The sequence below is a fragment of the Numida meleagris genome, chromosome 1 (genome assembly GCF_002078875.1).
Source record: "Numida meleagris isolate 19003 breed g44 Domestic line chromosome 1, NumMel1.0, whole genome shotgun sequence".
Classification (NCBI taxonomy): domain Eukaryota; kingdom Metazoa; phylum Chordata; class Aves; order Galliformes; family Numididae; genus Numida; species Numida meleagris.
In genome coordinates, this window is record NC_034409.1 from 169,657,463 (window position 1) to 169,679,009 (window position 21,547).

The following is a 21,547-nucleotide window of genomic DNA, read 5'->3' on the forward strand; positions in this document are numbered from 1 at the left end:
CTTATCCATTTAAAAACACAGCAATCTATTAATCACATCCATGTAAGCCTAAGAACAATGTTTTTTAACCATTTGATCCTTAAATAAACTGCACAGGAAAGCTCTCAGGGAAAGCTTTTGAAAGGAGGCAGGAGACCCTCATGCTATGCAGCATCAAAACCTCTTCAGAGAGCTGCTTCCAAGTTTGGAGACCACAGTGTGCGTAATAATAAAGGAAAAGGTAGTCGACCTTTCAGGATCCTGCTGTTGTTTCACAGGGCACTGCCATGGAAGATGCCTGAGAGCTGACTGTTTTCTAATCTTCTGCACTTAAATGTTAGAACTGTAATGAGAACAGAGGATGAGGATACATTTTCAGTGAAAAAAGGAATTTTAGAGTAAATGGTGTGTATCATGTATGGGTTAGTGCTAATACCAAAACAAAATAAAATGATAAAGGTATCAAGATAAAATGCAAGGATTTGTCTTGGGTTGCCATGTTAGAAACAGATGATAGCCAAAAGCTGTACGCTAAACAGAACTGCTAGTTCAGGTGAAGTTAGCATCAGCTGTTCTGAATAACAGAGATAAAACACAGACTCCCTTTGCTCAGGACCATAAAGAAGGCCATTTTCCTCATTGATTGCATAGCAGATTTGCAAAGAGATGTTTTTGGAGTGTGTTTTCTCTGCTTAACTATTCTACCAACAACAATATGTGATTATTGTTGATAAGCACATATTCAATTTTTAGTCATTATATTTATTTTACTGTGCCATATTGAACTAAAGACACGAGCTTTGTCCTAGTGTTGGAACACAGATAGACATTGAGGGCATCGGGATTTTTCTTTGAGCTGTTTAAATAAATCTTGAATGCCAGTGCAAAGAGACTGAATAGACTTCTTCAAGGGAAAGTCATCTTCAAATATACTAGAGGCTGAAACAAACTCTGGAAAACCCTTAGCGAATAAAAGATCTTAAGTAATATTAGTTTTGTATCTCTAGAGTGCTGACAGCGAGTCTGTTCCTAATTAGAGGGTTAACATTGCAAAAAAGAATGACAATTCTCATCCTTTTTTATCTTTCTCTGTTGACTTTCTGCATTTCAGCATTTGTCAGAAACACACATGAAGATAAACAAATAAATGAAAGCATCCCCAAGTGTCCTACAATGCTAAAAACAGGGAGAAGGTATCACATTTTATTTATTTTAAAAAAAGAAAGAAAATTGGAAACCAGTTGCTACAGGATTACAGGTGTAAGATGGATTAGAGATGAGAATGGAAAGGAATAGTAATTAAGACCAATTTAAAAGAAGTGTTAACAGCTGTTCAATTCCAACAGATTAAGAGACTGTTTAAATAAAGCGCACAGAATAGGAGGAAGCACACTAGGGAACAGACAAACACTGAAGTGATTTTAAGAGGTTTTAAGAATGGGAAAGTCATGGTTTGCTGAAGAGGGAGATTAAAAGATTGAGTGGTAACAGTAAGGCTAGATCATGGCGAGCTGAAAAGCACTAGTGCTGTTATTTGTGTTGTGTAGGTGATACTGAAATAGGTAATGGTAATTTGAGAAATTGCAGGTTTTTAGGATATGCAGTAACCAGAACTATTCAACTGTGTTTGCAGTGTAGCAGTACTGTTGTTGTACTTAGTCACATGTATGTCTTAATAGGTTTCTGACTTATAGCATCTGGCACATCTAAACAGAAATCCTAGATTCATTAATTAATTTATCACTTCCATAACCTCAGCCCTTCAAAGGCATATGCCGTAATCTGTGAGTAATCGCTTATTTGGCTAAGTCAAAGTTTGCTTTGCCACTGACTTCAGCTGCGATGTTACTTAAACAACCAGGTTGTCTCACAGCCTGTCAAAGTTTAGCAGCAGTAATGATTGAAAAATAATGTGAATTGTAGGTTCGGTTGGCTTTGCAGTGTGTTGGCATTTGAGGATGGAACACTTCACTGTATATAATCTTGGAGATTTCACATCAAAGTAATCAAAGGATACATCAGAAAGTACTTGAAAACGTGTGGGAAAGAAAAAGAAAACAAAATACTATTGTATCACTAGTGCTTCAAATAACATTTATACGAGTGACACCGTAAGTCAGCAACGTAGTATTGTGGTGTAGCAGTTTCACACTGATGGGCAGCTAAGGTCCACACACTCCTGTCTCACTCCTCCTCCTCAAAGGATCAGGAGGAGAAAAGTTCTCTCTCCCAGCTGCTGCTGCACAGCAGTTCTTCCCTTTCTTACATCTCCTCTCCCACTCCTCTCCCTGCACATCCAGTTGTTGCTCTGCTCACAGAGGACACCTTGCAGCCCCCTGCTACCCAAAACTTGCCATATAAGGCAAATACATAGGCATGTAATTGCTGATCTGTATCAGTCCTGGAAGCTTTTGAGAACAAAATGAATGGCTTATTTGGGTGATAGAAAATTCTTAATTATATTTACTTCTCAAAATATTCTCTAGCTGTTGAATAAGAAGCAACAGAGACCAAGACATATACCAAAAGTTGTAAGAGATCTCTAAAAATGAATATGCTCTGCTTGAACAGATAGATGAAGCTGAGCAAAGGAAACAAGTTTTTTCACATAAAGTTAATTCAAAGTGAAAGATTCCTATTTCAACCATCTCTTGATAATTTGTGCCTTTTAAAGTGCTGAAAAAATGCTGTTGGTACCTTCTCTTGAAGGCAGTGTTGATTTGCCAGGCATAGAGTACATAAATGTCATTACTTGTGACAAGTAACACCTTGAACTCAAAAGCTGTGGTGAAGTAAAGGTTGAAAGATAGTAACTGATTTTCTTCATTGAGGGAGATAACTTGTGTTGAGGTTAATGGAAGTTTTTCGACTAACTTTAGTGCAGTTACGGCCTTACTGCCTCCATCTAAGCCCTTTTAAGCTTAGTAGCTTGTGTTTGACAGTGGCATAAAGCCAGTAATTCTAGGCAGGAGTGTCCTAAGAGAGGAAGTGTATTCCATCATTTGTTGTAGTACTCTCCCAGACTCCAACCACAGTTCAGGGTCTTACTTTGACAGATATGGTTTCTATGTGTTTTGTAATCATTTCTTGAACTCATTCAATCTTCTGTGTAATACACGTACACTTTTAGCATTTCAGAATCCTTCAGTGATGAATTCCTCAAGTCTCTGTGTGAAGATTCATCAGCTCTTGTTTTCCGTAAAGCTGGCATCTCTTGCCTTCATTTGACTGCTCTTGGATCTGATACCTGAAAAAACAGTGAATAGTTGATCCATGTCTGTTCTCGCCACCCATAATTACATGGACCTATAATTATACAAGAGGTGCTCCAGAAGTAATGCCTCCTATTTTGTTGAATGTTGGTGGTATGGCAGTAGAGGCTTCTGCCAATATTCCATTAATTTTTTATTTGCCATATGACAGATGGCAGCAGAGGGGCAGTCTGACAAAATGGTGTCTGACATGGAAGTGCATATCAAGCAAACGGGTGGAATGGAATTCCGCAGAAAAAAATGGCACCTACTGACACTGATCAACACTTGCTGAACATTTATGGAGACCAAACAATGGATGTGAGCACAGTGAGGCAGTGCGTGGTGCATTTTGGCAGTGAGTGGTGCATTTCAGCAGTGATGACAACAGTGGTGAAGATTTTTACTAGTGCAGCATGCAGCCTGTTGTACATCACTGGTGAAAATGCATGGCTAATGGTGGTGACTGTTGAAAAAGAGAGTTTTGTAGCTGAGAATTTGCTCTATCAAACAGTGTTATTGTGCTCTTTATCAGTTGCAGTTTCCATAGAAATAAATAGGAGGCATTACTTTTGGAGGGACCTATGTATTTTCCATCTGTCAATCTTCACATACTGAAGATTTCTAACTTATTCTTTCCACTTTTAGAAGTTCTTCTCTAAGTTTAATTATTCTGTTGTTCTCCTCTGAATGTTTTCATTTTTGAAATGTGGACACTAAAAATGCATGTTCAATCATTTGTGTCACTCTGAAACTAAAGAAAACGTAAATTTTCCAGTAGTGTGAGAGAAGCAAGTTCTGTTTGACAGAAAATGGATATATTAATTAGAGAAAATTCATCTTATCTTTTGGGAACCATGACTCGAAATTCTTTGCCTTGCCCCTTTTCATAAAACAAGAGTAGCAGTACACTTTTTTTTTTTTTTTCCTGGAGCCAACTTGGCAGAGGTAACTGAGACACATGGGAATGCAACTGGACATGACTCATTTAAGCTTAGACAAGAAAGGAAGATTTATAAAATATCTGCTATTTCGTTTATGGAAGTTTATTTCAATGCTGGGAGCATAACTTTTATTTTTCTATTTGAAATAAAGATCAAACAGCTCCGTGAAACGTGATTCATTATCTTCTGGAAATATTTGTTAATACTCGTAATCAGTCCATTTAATTCCCATGCATTTGTTAAAATTTTGCTTATTACTCACTGCAGCATATGGAACTCATGCAAACTGTATAAGAATTTTCATTATTCACTTGAGCTTTTGCTGTTTTTGCACTCTAATGGTTATCCACCCAGCTGAACTTACAATTTTGAGTTTGTTAAACACACATCTCAGTCAGACCTGTGGAACTGTAGAATTTAAGAGAATAGGAATTTACTGAGTCACTTAATACTGAAAATTTAAGAGCAGGGAGACTACCCACTGAGCTATTCAGAAACCAAAGTTCTTTTCTGTCTTTTGCAGTCTAATTACGTGTCACAAAGTTACAATCCTTCTTTTTCTTCATGGTTGAAGTATAATTTCAGTACTTGTGCTTCTTTTCAAGAGATCCAAGCAAAATAAATCAGAGATCCTTTAACAAAAAGTTAACAGAACAGATATTCCTCATTTGTCTTTCCAGTTTGTCCATTGAGGGGAAAGGAGTCATCATTCAATCTCATTTATCTCACATCTACACGAAAAATTTAGAATTGATATTACAGTACTGTCAAGACGCGTTTATAGTCATTCTCCCACTCAGTTGGAATTGACAGAAACATAACCCAGCCATGAACTAGAACAGTTTTGGTTTTCATCAGGGTGCCTGTCAAACATTGTTGTCAATTCCATAACACTTGAAGGTGTTGTCTATGTTATTTTATGTTTACAGCCAAAACACAGGGAAAACGGAGTGGGCCAAAGTTCCACAGAAAGCCCATGCCTGAACCGTTTTCAAATTGTGAGAAATACCACTAACCCTGGAAATATTACACTGTCTACCTTCACCGTCCTGTCTTATAATCCACTTTTAATTATTAACAATACAATGCACACATCTATGGCTTAGCATTAATATGATAATCCTGTTGCTCAGAAATTACGTGAAAGCTATTACGCCAGTCGTTGTTTTATAAGCTAAAAAATAAAATATTGTGTTGCAGGATACTTTTATCAGTGGCTTCATGGCAAAGCTTATTCTGCTTTGGGGTTCAACCATTCACTTGATTCCAGTGGTGTCCAGCATCTTGATCTTATTGACACAGATCATTCTGGTTGACAACATTTCTCCATCCAAAGCCTTGGAACATTAACATTTGCATTACTCTACCAGAAAGAAAAAGTCTCAGCCTGCAATAACTCAGTCCAGCTTTTGCTAAAAATCTTCACAGGATTATAGAACACCACAGATAAGCTTCAGTCATATTTGACTCAAGAAGAAATCTGATAAAAGTGGAATGGTGACATGTACAGCATTGTTGCGATATGTATGTATATATTGTTCATTGTGCTGGATTTCTGAAAGGCACATGTGAACACACAAGCTCACACATAAGACGAACATTGCTGGATACTCATGTCAACACATACAGAACATGCTATCTCTACCAGGATTTATACACCCTGCACCCACATAAGAACATGATCAGTGCAATTAATTTTACAACTAAAACTATATTTATTCATTGATGTAAAATAAAAATATGCGTATTTCCATTTTAAGTTTGAAAAGTACTTATACATACATTTTAGAGGTAATTATTAACAGAAATTATTATCTTGTATATGAGAATTGAGATAAATTAAGATATCCTGATACTCAGAAATGTATTGCAGAGAAGCGGAAGAAGAAAGAAGTCTTTTAAGCCAGCTCAGATAGACCTCTGTGCTCCACAAGCATTGCTGGAAGCACAGCTAATGAAGGAAAATCATAAAAGGCAGACACTGGAAATACATTCCCAGGCAAGGCATCTGGATCTTGCAGTTGCCAAGTGTGTTCTGTTTATACTTATCATAAATGTTAACTGTATGACTAGAAGAGAAAAAGGAGGTAGAAGGCAGGACAAAACAGGAGTCATAGCAATAGCAGAACATGGTAGTAAGTCATCCTTCCTGAAATGGAAGCAGATGGACTGCTTGTTTTAAGGGAGATGAGGCTGTACTTCATTCTAATCATTAGGCATTTAGAAGGCGTAGGTAGCTAATAACTCCTTCCTTGGGGAAAAAAAAAAAGAAAAAAAAAAGAAAAAAAAGATCATACTTTAGAAAGGGACATAAAATTGTAGATGACTATAGTTGAACTGCACATTTCACTTAGCTGATTGTAAAAATAAAAAATACCTAAAGGAAATGTCATGCTTTGGTGTCATCATAGTACTTTTAGTGTGCAGTAGGAAGGGAAGTAAGAGACAACATATATCAAAAATTATCGTCAGCAGTTCCTTCCAAACCAGAGACAGCACTAGACTTAAAGCAGTAAACAGTATAATAAACAGTATAATATGTAGGTGGTAGTATTTCTGCGGGAAAGAAAATACCATAGGATGTGGTGAGAAAAAAACTTTTAAAAATATAGAGTTTATATGAAAATAATCACATTGTATTGTTCACACTACTGATAGCAGGTATCTGTACACACCTGCAACACTAACAGAAATTTTCCTAAATAACTGCTTAAAGAAAGTACTGGCCCTTGGATTTGATGATATGCAAATGATTTTAGAGAAGAGATTAACTCGTGTAAAGCTTTCTCTTATTAACAGTTGTCAAAGAAAAACTCACTTTTCCTGCATTGAGAGATCCACCTTTCGATAACTCCATCTATCTCTGAACATTTTAACTTAATCTTCAGAAGTTTTTTCAAGTATTTCAGATGACAAAAACAGCTGTTCTATAATTTTGAGAAGCTCTGTGCTCTGGGCACAACAAAGATGAAATAACTACATGATTTTTTTAAAACTTCTGATTAAATTATCTGAAAGTATTGTGGCATGTACAAATACCACACATATTCATATGTGCCTACAGTATCTCAACAGTTAAGAACAAAAGTCTTATAATAAAAGTGAGTGCCTCTCCCATTTCTTCTCATTCATAGTGAGTGGGCTCATATAAGCTCAAACATTCATAGGTGAAGAGAAATTTCAAATTTTGAAAACTTCAGGCAGGTCTTTGTTGTGAAAACAGTTATGAACTGAATCTACTACACTCTAAAATGAGGTGAAAGCATTTCAAGGAATGCAGCAGACAAACAAAGACATATTTAAATATCTGCAATTGTATGGTCCTCTATCTATGAATTCAGATATTACATTATAGCACAGTGAGTCACCAAGGAGTCTCCAAAATTCATGTAGTATTGATCCAAAGTTTTTTTCTGTCTCAGACGAGCCAATGGTTTACTGCCACTGTGTGCCACATGAGTTCTCTCATGCTGCTGTGATCTAGTCCACAGTGGAAGGTGGAAATTTGTAAAATACTCTGATATTTATATAAATGCTATGAAAGAAAGAAAAACAATCCATATATGTGTTATTTCCCATTTCCTAGGCATTACATAGACATATATATAGACATAGACGTAGATGTAGATGTAGATGTAGACATGGGATGGATATTTTTTGTCTGGTCTAGTATCAGTCAAGATTGCTAGTGCCATTTTTGACTGCTCTTAATAAGAGGAAATATTTTAATATGATGAAGAATATATGTATGTCTTCTAAATGTATATGTATATTTAGAAGAAGGATTTTTCCTCACTAGTATTTGTTCAAATCACACGATTCAGGTCAGTTTCCATGAAAACTTTGCATGACAGGGTTTAAAATTAGTTCTTTGTAGACATTCCTGACTATATGAGCTAAGCTTACTTAATCAAGGAACAGAGACAATGCCAAGTGACCACAAGAAGTAGATTTACAAAAAGCATACCTGCTACTCTCTCAGTGTTGCTAAAGACAGTTTATCTAAACCATTCTTAAAATACTCTCACTTATGATGATTCCACACACTTTCCTTCAGTAAACTTAGAATTAAAGAGTTATCTTCACAGCTAAGTGGAGGTGAATAAAACAAAAACAGTAAAAATGAAGAAAAATTATGAAAGTATGTTTTTAAAAAATGATATATTTAAAGTAATTGCTACCGGCATACAAAGCTTTTGAAAGAAAGCTTAGAGAGCAAAGGGAGACTTACAGAAAATTTCTGCTGTGCTGTAATGAAGGTAATGTTTCTCCCATTGTGCAAGCATTCCCTATTTGAGTCTAAAAGGAATTTTAGTAGATATTATTTCAAAAGCTCTTTAATATTTCTTGGAAATTTGGTTAAAGCAGCATTGAGACTGTCCAATAAGCCTATGTTCAGTTTGGATGTGTATACAAATACATTCAATGGATTCATCCCAAATTCATTCTAACTTATGAATGTTGACTTCATGTTGAGTTTTGAGTCATGTCAATTTACAGTTTGTTCATTAAGTTAAATAAGAGCAGTACTGGACATTCTTCCCCTGACAAGAGTAAGATTAACGGTTCTTCTGCATGCAGCACTTGTCCCTGGTACATCAGTTTCATAATCCTAATTCTGTGAGTCACTGAGCAATGTGACTCACCCAATCTCAGCCAACAATATCTTGAATTCCAGAAAAATGCTTTGCTCACCAGGTAACTGTGCAGCTATTCTGATGCCTTTTGTTCCTCTTCCTAAGAGCCACTCTTAAGTACATGATATATGCACAATCAGACTTTTCAGTGATTGCAAGAACTGTGACTATATTTGAGTTTATATATAGTTCTGTAATGTGGAGCTACATGTATTCATTCTCTTATTTAGAGCTCCAAAATCTGTGGCTTTTTGTCCCTTTGAATGGAGTTGAAAGTGGTATGCACCATTCTTCTCAAAATAAAACATATTTGTAATTCCAAAACAGGAGCTCAGAGTTAAATTTTCTTACACAGTGAACTTTTAATAGAGAAGGATTAATGTTTTAGGGAGGAGGAAAAAAATCAGTGTGATAATGTGATCTATAAGTGAAAAATTCAATAAAAAATTTTGTTAGAGATGTAAAAGTTAGATGATTTTACTTTTAATTCCTTTACATTCAAATGCAATTGGCTTTTCATTTATGTTAAACATTTATTTCATACAGTGATCTTAGCATGTGCAGAAAGAAATTATCCTCTTATCACCTTATTCACTCTTATTCACCTTTTATCACCTGGCATTTACGCATTGAAAATGTGGCACAATTTGAAAAAAAATTGAAATCCAGTACATAAATTTGTGGCTTAGTTTCAGTCTGACCCAGATCTTTGTGGTTTCCTTTTGTTTTTGCTTGTTATGCTTCTGTGTTCAGGGAGTGATGTAAAAGTAAAATGGCATGTAGGTAAAAAAAAGTGACTTGAAATAACCTGAAATAATAGTATTCTTAGAGTTTTGCTTTGTGGTAAGTGAGGAAGGCTGGGTGATGGACCAAAATGCTAGATCCACCAACCCACCATGGGCCTTCCTCAGTGGGGTAGTTTCTGAATGCATGCTTACAGGTCACCACAAGTACAGTGAAGATTCATAACATTGTATTCCATCTAAAATGCCAGAGGGGTGGAATTTTATTCCAAGCTGAGATTTTTAATATTCAATTTTAAATTCTTTTTGAAACTGTCAAGTCTGAACTCCTTCCTAGAATTCCTTCAGCTCTATCTGGACTGTGTTGTTTAGTTTACTGATAGCAGTTGAGTTGTTGCCTCATGTAAGATGATGATGTGTGCAGAAAATTTAACCTACTGTGGCTGGTCCATTCTTGTAATGACATGTAATGTGGTTGAGTTGACTAATTTAAAATTGGAGAAACAGATCTGCTCAGGTAACTGCTATTTTCTTTTGGTGTTACTGCTGCTACTGCTAAATTGTTTTCCTCAATACTACATGCCCAAAGCTGTCTGGAGATCTTAAATTCAATGAAATGCAGAAAAAATAACCTCATCAATATCTTGTAAGCTTTGAGTGTGAAATAAACTGAAAGGGCTGTAACTGCCTGGGGAGATGCAGTTACTGGGATTCAGGCTGGGTGGGGGAGGAAGGAAAGAGGAGGACGTGATCTTTGTCATGATGCAACAAGAAACATAGGCCCGTAGGTTGACCTCAGTGGAAGGCTCCAGGTCTCCGATAGCTCTCCTTGCCCTTCTCTCCTTCATGTAGAAAATCCACAAATGAGTCTTTATTAAAATGGCAGCAATCAGAATCACTCACATGAAAGCAGTCTTATCTTTTGTGTTCGGACTGAGACATTACAGAGAAGACTTCATCTCCTGCCAGGCCACTGGCTCCATTTGTGCTGCTGGGTGAATTAAAACAAAGTCAGCCCCAGATGTCAGCATTAAAACATAGATAATTCCTCATTCAGGGAAGAATTCCAATTTAAATTTTTTGGCTTCTGGATATCAGAATACAACAATGAGCTGGAAGGAATATGGTCAACACTGTGTCCCTCTGAGGGGAGGGATGTACTGTTAGTGCTGCTCTAGTGGAGAAACCATTGAAAGTACTTTAAGACAGAGCAGAAAACTAGCAGGTTTTGCATTTGTATTTCTGGACTTCTCCTAGAGTCTGTGCAACCCAGATTGTACATTAAGAACAGAAAAGTATGATAATTTCTTTATAATTTATCATGTTTTTCCAAGTAATAACAGCATAAGTAGCAGAAACTCTCTCACTGTACATCTTGCAGTTATTATACTTTGAAGGAATCAGTGTCATATTGTTTCAATATGCTATATTTGAACGTCAGTGCCATATGTCACATATAGGAAAGTAATTTATTTTAAAACTAATTAAAAATTAGAAAAGAAATTAAAGTGAAACTTACAGATTTCTCTTTCAAAGCAAAAAAACTCGTGTCTTTTCTAATATCACTAATTAAATTGAAGTGTTCCAATAAGTGTATTAGAAGTTTCAAAATATTAAAAAATCTTACCTTCATTTCAGCTGTAATATCTCTTGGCCTTACAATAAATTAAGGAAAATGTAACAGTTTGTATTCAATATTTCTTGATTTGATCTTCTCTATGATTATTTTTTGATACTTAATTTAAAAATGTGTCACTCCTAATTAACCTTTGCAGTTAAATAATGTTTAACTGTTACATTGTTTGCAATAATTAGTAGGGAAAAACTCTCTCTTTCCTGACATTTTCCCTCTCAAAAAACTTCTGAATACATTGACTGTTTATCATTGCTCCTTTCATGTAGCTGATTTGTAATTCGCATTGATACACAGCCTTGTGTGTCCTTCAAGCAATGAAATTAAGGCACAACTGGGGTAAATTTTAACCAAGCAAACCAAAACCACACAACTGAACAAAAAAATTCAGCCTTTGGAATTAATTTTCACACTCAGGCTGCCAGTACATACTGTGTGAACACTCCATCCTTAGTGCAAGCTGCTCAGCAAATTGCAGATAGGAAAACTCATTTGTAAATTAATGTTGGGTGTGTCACGGTTTCAAGCCAGGGTGTGTGGCACCTGAGCACTCCTTGGCGTGATGAGAAGTCTCTCACAGGGCAGCAGGGCACAGACTGATTCTGATGATGACTGACAATTTCTGTAAAAGAGCATGTCAGCCCTAGCAATAGGGCTCTGTGCCTTTGGGCCAGATTGCTTCATTATTCCTGTCATAGGAATTTTTAATTGCTCAAAAAACATGAAAATAGCTGTTAGCTGAAGTTGCTAGTGTATTTGGTAGAGTTTGAGATCTGTTCCGTTTTTATCCTTGTACAGTGCATGGAACGTGGATATTGGAGCATCTGCCAGTACAGCATTATAAGATTTGCACAGGAGCTGTCTCAGGCAGGCCAGATTCATCTCTTTGCCTAAAGGGAATAATAGTGAAGACAAAAAATGTATTAACTTTATAGCATTCTCTTACTTCAGCACAAGGATTAGAGTGGTTGAAGCATATTCTCTTATCCACCTCTGTAAACAAGACACAAAACACCAAAAACTATATAGGCCTCATCTTTGTTAACTGGAGAAGTCATGATATGCAATACCTCTACGCAGATCTGCCCAGCAGGTGAAAAAAGCAGTACGACACAAGTTGTGTCTGACCAGGAAGGAAAAAGGAGGTCTTCAGCTCTGCTCTTGTCCTTCTGTTCTTCTGTTTTGAAGATCAGGATACAGGAGAAGGGTGAGCAAAATGGGTGATCCAAGCCCCTTAGCATGTGTGACTGGGACAGTCCAGCAGCAGCTAAATCTCCTCAAAGCTGTAGGGCAGGCACATGAAACCAACATCCTGCAGCCGCCCCTGCCCCATGCCATCATGGTGGAGGCTTTTCCCCACCAAGCAGCCCAGCCTGGCCCTGGGCGCACATCCATCGCTCAGCAACAGCCATGCTTCGGTATGTGATCATCACTGTCTGGGCTGAAACCTGGGCAAGTGGAACGTGCTGTACAGTGCTAGTCTCTGCCTCTTGCACTCGCTGCACACACACAGTCGAATTGAAATCTGCACGTGTTACACATTGAGTGCACTTGTGACGCTTGATGGGAAAAGGACAGTGATTCCTGTTAATAGTATTTCAACCTAACTAATGCTATCCAAAAAGAAAACAGAACCCAAAAAAAGGAAACTCATGGGTGAAGGAAGAGTGTTCAATGAAACATGGATGTTTGTTGAGATAAATACTATGGCACTATGTTTAATTTGCAAGGAAATCATGTCAATTTTCAAAGATTGCACTTTGAAAAGATGCATAATTGTGCTGCAAAGGTCAGTGCATATCAAGGAATGTTTTGTAAAGACAAAATAGCAGAACTGAAAAAAGTCTGTCATGTCAACATTTTTTTTTTAATTGCAACTCATTCAGACTCTGTTGTAAAAGCTGGTTATGTGGTAGCAAATCTGACTGCAAAAAAATCAAAACCATCTACTGATGGTGAGTTTATTAAGCAATGTCTGGAAAATATGGCAGATATAATTTGTCCTGATAAATAGAATGGGATTTTCTAAAATCAGATTGCCTCTCCAGACGATAGCCAGGTGAAATGAAGAAGCAGGAAAATATATAAAAGGAAATTTGGAGGGGAAAGCTGCTAATTTTGAATGTTATGCTGCAACAGTAGATGAAAGTACCAATGCTACAGATATGGCTCAATTTGCCATCTTTATTAGAGGTATTGATATCCAACATAATGTCACTGAAGAAAAGGTTTCTTTGGTGCCATTAAAAGACACCACTAAATCTCTTCATTTGAATGAAGCAATGAAGTAACTGAATGGTGGCAAGGCAGTGTAGTTAAATAATGCGAGGATTAGTAAACTCCTAAGGAAGGCTTGAACCAACATTTCTTATTATATGGATGTTCTTAAATGGTACTGATCTTGTGCTTTTTGCACTGTATCCTAAGTTCCTTAGTTACCTGTGCAAAACACCTACTGAAGAAATGCATCAGTATTGCACAGGTCTGCTCTTCATTTATTTCAGGGAGTTAAAACACACACCTGGGAATTTTTTTCAAATTTCTAGTTCCATTAAGGTGTAATGGACCTTGCCTGAGGGTGCTTTATGCAGATCACCTGAATCTTTTATGGTTGTCATTTACATATTTTATATAAAGAATCCCCAACCTCAGTGTTGAGTCCCACCTATGCATGCATGCATGCACAAATCAAAGGGTTTTACTCATTAATTTTCATTTATAATGGAATATTCCTACAGAAATTTATACCTAGATTATATTTTGTATGGTATAATTTATTTTAATATGATTTTGACTGATGAAGAGCAGTAAAATTTAAAGATGTTAAAATGAGAAGATATTAAAACTGTGTCCAAAATGTAGCAGAATAGATTATATCAGAATTGTATTTTTAATGAAAATTGCAGGGGGAGATAAATTTTATTGATGTTGAAATAATCAGATTTCACATTTTTAGAACAATATTTCAAAAAGTTATTGTTATTTGATTTTTTTTTATTATTTAAAGGCACTATTAATGTCAACATTGTATCTTTTTTTTTTTTTCATTTGATTAATCAACATCTCTCCCCATCATTTTGTCTCCCAGCATTTTACCTTCTTGAGAAATAGTGAAATAATTTCATTTGGAACAAAGCCTGGTTTTGAAATTTTGAAATCCATTGAAAATGGCATTTTGGTCTTCAGCAGAGCCTTAGTCTGTCAATAAGTAATGACCCCCAACTAAAAGACTTATCAGTATTTCAGCTTGCAGACTGCATTCTATTTTTTGGCAGTGCATTGCAGAATACTGTGTAAATTTTAAGAGTTGATTAGAATGTTCATTATCTGTTTGGACTATTGAGATAATGATGACAAAGTTTTAATGTAATTTGAGCTATGAATTATTGATATAAAACACATTAAATATAGAAGTGCAGAGAAGACGAGGCCCAAATAATGCAGTCAGACTGTTTCAAGTACTGGGCGTTTCAGACTGGCTTTCCAAGCAGAAGGCTTAAGCCTCCACCTCTGGCATGGACTTTGTGTATAATTAAATATTTCTTCAAATTTAATTTGTGTTAAATAATAGACAACAGATAAAAAGAGTAGTGAAGAACAAACTGAATGCACACTGAGCTAAATTTGCATGAGTTTCCAATGAAATACAACACCAACGGCTCTTTAGGTCTGAGTTGAAGGTTTTCTCCACAGAGGAAGCAAAGGAAAGGTGAAAGAAATTAAACAGGTATTCTGTTCACATTAGCTTTATTTTCCTGAACATTTCATTAGGCTGTTTCTGCCCCAGGGAAGAGAGTGGAGATTAACTGGTGCCATTTTACTGTTATATCCTCTCCCTCTGCTCTCATCAGGAGTTAAATGGTTCTTGGAGCTCTGTCTGTGACAATATTCCCTACTTGGAGCTACACTGGCATGGCACAAGTGGCTACACTGGAAAATTTAAGAACAAATTATCCAATGAAAGATTAACTTTTAAATGCTATGAAGCAGGAGAATGCGAAACAAATACTAAGGAGGAAGCTAATTTTTATTGGCTGGTTTCTTCCACAAGGAAGTCCATAAGGAGCTACTTATTCACAACAGAGGCAGAAGATCCGCATTTAATATACTGACATAAAGTAAATTCAGGAGAAATACAGGGGTGAGGAGATCTGTGTCTACACATTGTTCATGTGACATGCACCTAGATACTTCCTAGCGTTAATAAAGGACTAACTCCATGCTAAGACCATGAGCATTGCTTTTATTGACCCACATTCTGAGCAGGCTCAAGAAAAAGGATAGGTTATGTTTTCAAATATTAACACAGCACATTGTTTTCATTCAGAAAGGCTGCAGGGAGTATAATTTGTTTCAGATTATAATTGCTGTTTTTCTCTCCTTTCATACAAAAGAAATCATCAAAGTAGAGATTATTACTCTAATAATCTACTTTAATTAAATATTTCCACACCCTCTAGCTCTCAGGTTATTATTTTCTTCAAGTAACTTTTCCAAACTCTGTTGTTCTTCTGTTGAAATAGATGTTTCAGTTGCTCTGCAAGTAATGCTTCCTGTTTCATTATGTTGGCCCATGACGTCAGAGGTGAATGCTGGTTTATCTTTGCTAACATACAAGCTTTAATGCAGAAACAAAATGAACTGGAGTGTTGTCTTTCTCTAGAAAGAAATGTCATAAAAGATGGCTCTACAAATTACTAAGGTAACCTCAGCTATCTGTATTATTTGCTTTGGAAAATTCTGATGAGACTTTGGGAAAATTGGTATGGGAATGCTTTCCCAGGTCAAACATGAGACAAAAAAATCATGCTGAAAGAAAATGTGTTCTGTTTCCAGCCCAGTTAGGTTCCCCTTCCAGATCATTTCCTGGATCAACACCATCCATGGCTTATATAAAAGACAATGCAGCAAAGAAGAAAAATCAGTTGATTCCCATCTTCTGAGACAAAAATTTATGGTCATTATTCAAGACAAAAATTAATTAGTTCTACTTTAAATGTAAGAGTTGCTCTGAAGATCAGCTATTAGAGCTGTATGTAAGGATATCACATTTCATGCTCTGTGTTAATATATTTTGACTATTTAGAAAATGTAGGAATCTTTTAGTAATCACTTTGATAATCCTTTCAGCCTTGTTTCCTATTACCTTACCAGTTAAGGTAGTGCCAGTAGCAGTTAATTTGTGCTTTCAGTTTAAGATCCTCTTTTCAGGACTGCATCCAGTAATGTACTTTTGGAGAGGACAGAGTATATCCACTCAGTTAGTATATATCAGTGTTCCATTTTTTTTTTTTTATAATTAATAATCTCAGAAAAATTGATTATATAAACAATCTCTAACATACACAGATGAAAAGAATTTTCACATTATCCAGAGTGGGAAGAAAAAAATCAATAGTTCACAAACTACACACTAATTTTTGATAGATATCTATTAAAATATTTTCCTTGCATATTTCTCTCATTTAGCTGGAAGAGAAAGTCCATACCCACCAGCAAACATAGCTATACTAGCAAAAAATTCTACGGCTACAGTCAGATGCTTTTGTTGGCATAGAATATGTCATTTAGGGAAGTACTGGAATTATTTATGATGAAGAGTCCCCTAAAATGTGAGACTTATTCCACTTTCCAGCCCCAGCCTACCATATTTGTATCCAGAGTGCAGTCTTGTAAGGGAAGTTGGTTATGGCTCTGGTGCTCTCTTCTCCTAAACCATTATCTGCTTCCTTTCACAGAATCATAGAATCATAGAATGAGCTGGTTGGAAAAGACCTACAAGATCACCTAGTCCAACCATCCATCTACCACCAACAACCCCACTAAACTATGTCTCCCAACGCTATATCTAAACGTTTCTTGAACACCTCCAGGGACGGTGACTCCACCACCTCCCTGGGCAGCCCGTTCCAGCGCCTGACCACTCTTTCAGAAAAGTAGTGTTTCCTAATGTCCAGCCTAAATCTCCCCTGGCGCAACTTGAAGCCATTCCCCCTTGTCCTGTCACTAGTTACAAGAGAGAAGAGGCTGACCCCCAGCTCACTACAACCTCCCTTCAGGTAGTTATAGAGAGCGATGAGGTCTCCCGAGCCTCCTCTTCTCCAGACTGAACAATCCCAGCTCCCTCAGCCGCTCCTCATAAGGCCTGTGCTCCAGACCCCTCACCAGCTTTTTCGCCCTCCTCTGAACATGCTCCAAGGCCTCAATGTCTTTTTTGCAGTGAGGGGCCCAAAACTGGACACAGTACTCGACGTGGGGCCTCACTAGGGCTGAGTACAGAGGGAGAATGACTTCCCTACTCCTACTGGCAACACTATTTCTGATACAAGCCAGGATGCCATTGGCCTTCTTGGCCACCTGGGCATACTGCTGGCTCATGCTCAGCTGAGCGTCGACTAATACCCTCAGGTCCGTTTCCTCCATACAACTTTTGAGCCACTCTGCCCCTCAGCCTGTAGCGTTGCCTGGGGTTGTTGCGGCCAAAGTGCAGGACCCGGCACTTGGTCTTGTTGAACCTCATCCCGTTGGCTTCAGCCCAGAGATCCAGCCTGTCCAGATCTCTCTGTAGGGCCTTGCTACCCCCAGGCAGATCGACACTTCCTGCCAGCTTGGTGTGGTCTGCAAACTTAATGAGGGTGCTCTCAATGCCCTCATCCAGGTCATCAATAAAGATATTGAAGAGGACAGGCCCCAGCACTGACCCCTGGGGAACACCACTCATGACTGGTCGCCAGCTGGATTTAACTCCATTCACCACCACTCTCTGGGCCCGGCCCTCCAGCCAGCTCCTTACCCAGCAAAGGGTGTACCTGTCCAAGCCACGGGCTGCCAGTTTCTCCAAGAGAATACTGTGGGAGACAGTGTCAAAGGCTTTGCTGAAGTCTAGGTAGACCACATCAACAGCCTTTCCCTCATCCGCCAGGTGGGTCACTCGATCATAGAAGGAGATCAGGTTGGTCAAGCAGGACCTGCCCTTCACAAACCCATGCTGGCTAGGCCTGATCCCCTGGTTGTCCTGCAAATGCCGTATTTCCTATAGTAAACATTTTCTTTCTCTACACATTCTCCAGTCTTCTGTGGATTTCACCTTTTTCTGTGACTTTTCTGCTGCTAGTTTTCCTGTGTGGCGGTATCTGAACTTTCCAAGCCATGGTAGCGAATCACTTGCTTCCCTCTCTGCAGGTCTCCTAATCTGCTCGTGATGCCTGGCAGACCTGAAATGATGACAGTTTCATACATAAGTACATTTCCCTTTTCTCAGTTCAGACTCATTCTAGTCATTGCTTAATTTGCTGAATATATTTAATTCTAAACAAGCTGTTCAGAAGTTCATCATAAAATGAAAAGTATTGTCTCCTAATTTAATAGAGGTAGGTGAGCAAGAGGTAGTCACAACAAAGTCTTTGTGGAAGAGCTTTCTATACTTAAAAACAAACAGGAAATTTCAAATGGATTAAGTAATAAGCAAGCATTTTCACAGATTACTCTTGAGGTGTCATCTGGTTGACCACGATCTTTTTATAAACCACAAGGAAGAAACTGTGATGTATCACAGTTGTTGAAGTTCTGTTAGATGGCAGCTAAATTTTGTGTACATGCTGCAAGGGTAGCTGTTTTAAACTTTTTTTGTAGTCTTCTCCGTGGCCTTAGTGTCTCTTTAAGGCTGTTGTGTGGGAATGAAATACTTCGTGCTGAAGGATCAGATCCAAAAATAGAAAAGAAATACTTTAGTACATGAGCAACCATCTGAAATACAAAGCCTAATGATTAATACTATTATTAAAAATAGGAAACAGTGTTATAAATGCTACTGAACTATTCATTTCTAGTAACAGTTTATTTGTTCTGTCTCTAGGAAGACAAGAGTTCTGGAGAAACTCTAGAGAGATAAAGGTAGTAAATTGCAGCTTACCACCACATTTTAAAAGCTGCAGTGCGCACTCCAGTGAAGTACAAACTCTGGAGAATCCTTCCTTCTGGCTACTGAAAAGATTAAAGTATTTACAAGAATAAAGCAAACATATGTAAAGCTTACATATCATTAAATTTATTCTTTCAGAGTCATTACAACTGAAAAAACTACACAAATGTATGAGCGATTTTTTTGTTTTCTTTTGGGGTTTTATGCGAGGGGGGTTGTTTTGTTTTTTTTTTTAAACCCAATTAATTATTTACAACCACTGCCCTGGCCTGAGGGTGTCTCTTCCTAAATAATGTTTAAGAATACTTCTTACAAAATTTCTGCCCAAGTGTCCTCTTTCTGAGGTGGTGGTATGTGAGGCAGATGTTGATGTTTCAGTTTGCAAGGTGAAAGGTCGTGGAATGTTTTGAGTTTCAATTTAGGCCCAGGAACGAGACCTGCGGCCACTTGGGAAGAATATTCTCAGCTGAGAAGCAAAACATTCCACAGTCCTTAACCAACTCAAACATCAACATCTGACCTTCACACAGTGGCATGAATGAAAGATTTAGAATTCAAGAATCATACCGCTTTAGATCTGAGTTCTCCATTGTGTCTGGCATTGTTATGTGGTGACTCAAGAATGTTAAGGGACACAGTGTACCAGGGACACTGTATTCACCTAATAAGAAAACAAAAAAGATATTTATCAAAGGTTCATTATTCCTCTTATGTACCAATTATGTAAAGGACTACAGGACTTGGGGTCACAGAAGTTAATATCAATTTATTTCATAAGAGATGAAAATTTTAAAAAAAGTTTTCTTAAAGGTACTATAATAAAGTCTTCCAAATCTCATAGTATCATAGAATAACAGAATTATTTACGTTTGAAAAGACAAATAAGATTATCAAGTCAAAGCATTACATAACGCTACCTACCACTAAAACATGTCCCTAAGCATGTCAAGCTTCAGAGTAACTACTTTGAAACATTGAGATAAGACATATTTGAATTAAGTTTTAAGTTTCAAATATTTGAAGTATTAAAAGTAGACATTAAAAGTAGAGGGTTTTTTTAGCTATAATTTACGAAGTTCTAAAGGGTAAAATGATTTCCACTCAGCAAATAAACTCTAAATCTAGAAAAACGTTCGTTATACATCTAAAGAACTATCCACCCAATACAACTTTAATATGTATTAAACTTTCTCCTCCTGCCTTTCATCACTCTTCTGTGGCCCAAATGGAAATAATTTTTGGCCTCAATCCCTTTTCTGGATGACCAGATAAAAGCCTTCTTAGTTTATTTAGGCATATCTAAGTTGAAGCAAATCAGTTTCAGCCTCCCTCTAGTCCCCAAGACCTCCAGAAAGAATGTAGCTGATCCTTAGGATAGTATCTAAGACATGTATGGGGAATAACCCCCTGCTGCATCACTACACTTACTATAAAGGAAAACTCCCTTTAGTTAATCTACTAAATTTGACTAAGCCTACTGTAGACAACTAAATTTAGACAACTAAACTGAGGTGGGAGGAATTCCTCCCCATCAGTTTACATGGTAGTTAGAAATGATGATCTCACTGTCGTGGGCAAAGATGAAACTTGGTGCTTATCCTGGTGAGACTGAAATCATAGTATCAAAACCTGGGAAGGCTTTCACAATTGCCCTGTTCTGTGTCTGAGATGCTACTGGAGACTGGAATTAGTCGCTCTGGTGTATTATTGCACTATTCATTTTAAAACTAAGAGTCATTTCTTTGTAATCTTGACATGATTAGATTGTTTTCTTCACCTGTGTCCTCTCAGCACAGGTGAACTAGTTTGTTATATTCTTACAATGTACAGCTCTGGGTGTGAGTTAATGGCCAAAGATAAAAAAAAAAAGCAGTACAGGAAAATGTCAGGTTTTCTTTCCAAGCATATTTATGTTATCATATGAGACATTGAGTATTTTTTGATTGTTTCCTTTTTCATTCATCATATAATGAATCTCAAAGTCACTTTTGCAATAACTAACATGATGGTAGTTTGCATTTCAAGGTATTTCAGTAACACAGATTATATATTTACCTAAGTAATAAAGTATTTTTATTTTTAATTAGTTCACTGTGGAAGATATTGTTAAGAAAAACTTACTTAGCTATGCTTTATTTTGATTTATAGGATAAGGATGAAAGAGTGAGTTAGCCTACAAAGCCTAGAATTCTGCCCTTGACTACTGACCTGTTAGAGACTGAGAGTGATGGTCTTACAGGAGTGATACTTATTTGTAATAAATTAACTTGGTGCGAGATGACAGCCCTTTCCCTTCTGCGCTATATTACAGTTTTGATGGAATAGTCTTCAGTTACATTATTCTGCATAACTCCAGCTATTAAAAAGATATACCAGACTATCTTTAAAAATTGTTTACACAGTAGGAAGAATCTCCTTTACTTGTCAACAGACATCTTG

The 21,547-nt window shown here is 37.1% G+C and overlaps 1 protein-coding gene across 2 annotated transcripts in view; it reads left to right on the top strand.

Moving 5' to 3' along the window:
* The window catches only part of TRPC4 (transient receptor potential cation channel subfamily C member 4), a 151,128-nt gene that overhangs the window by 10,226 nt on the left and 119,355 nt on the right, over positions 1-21,547 (top strand). The gene's annotated exons all lie outside the window — the stretch shown is intronic.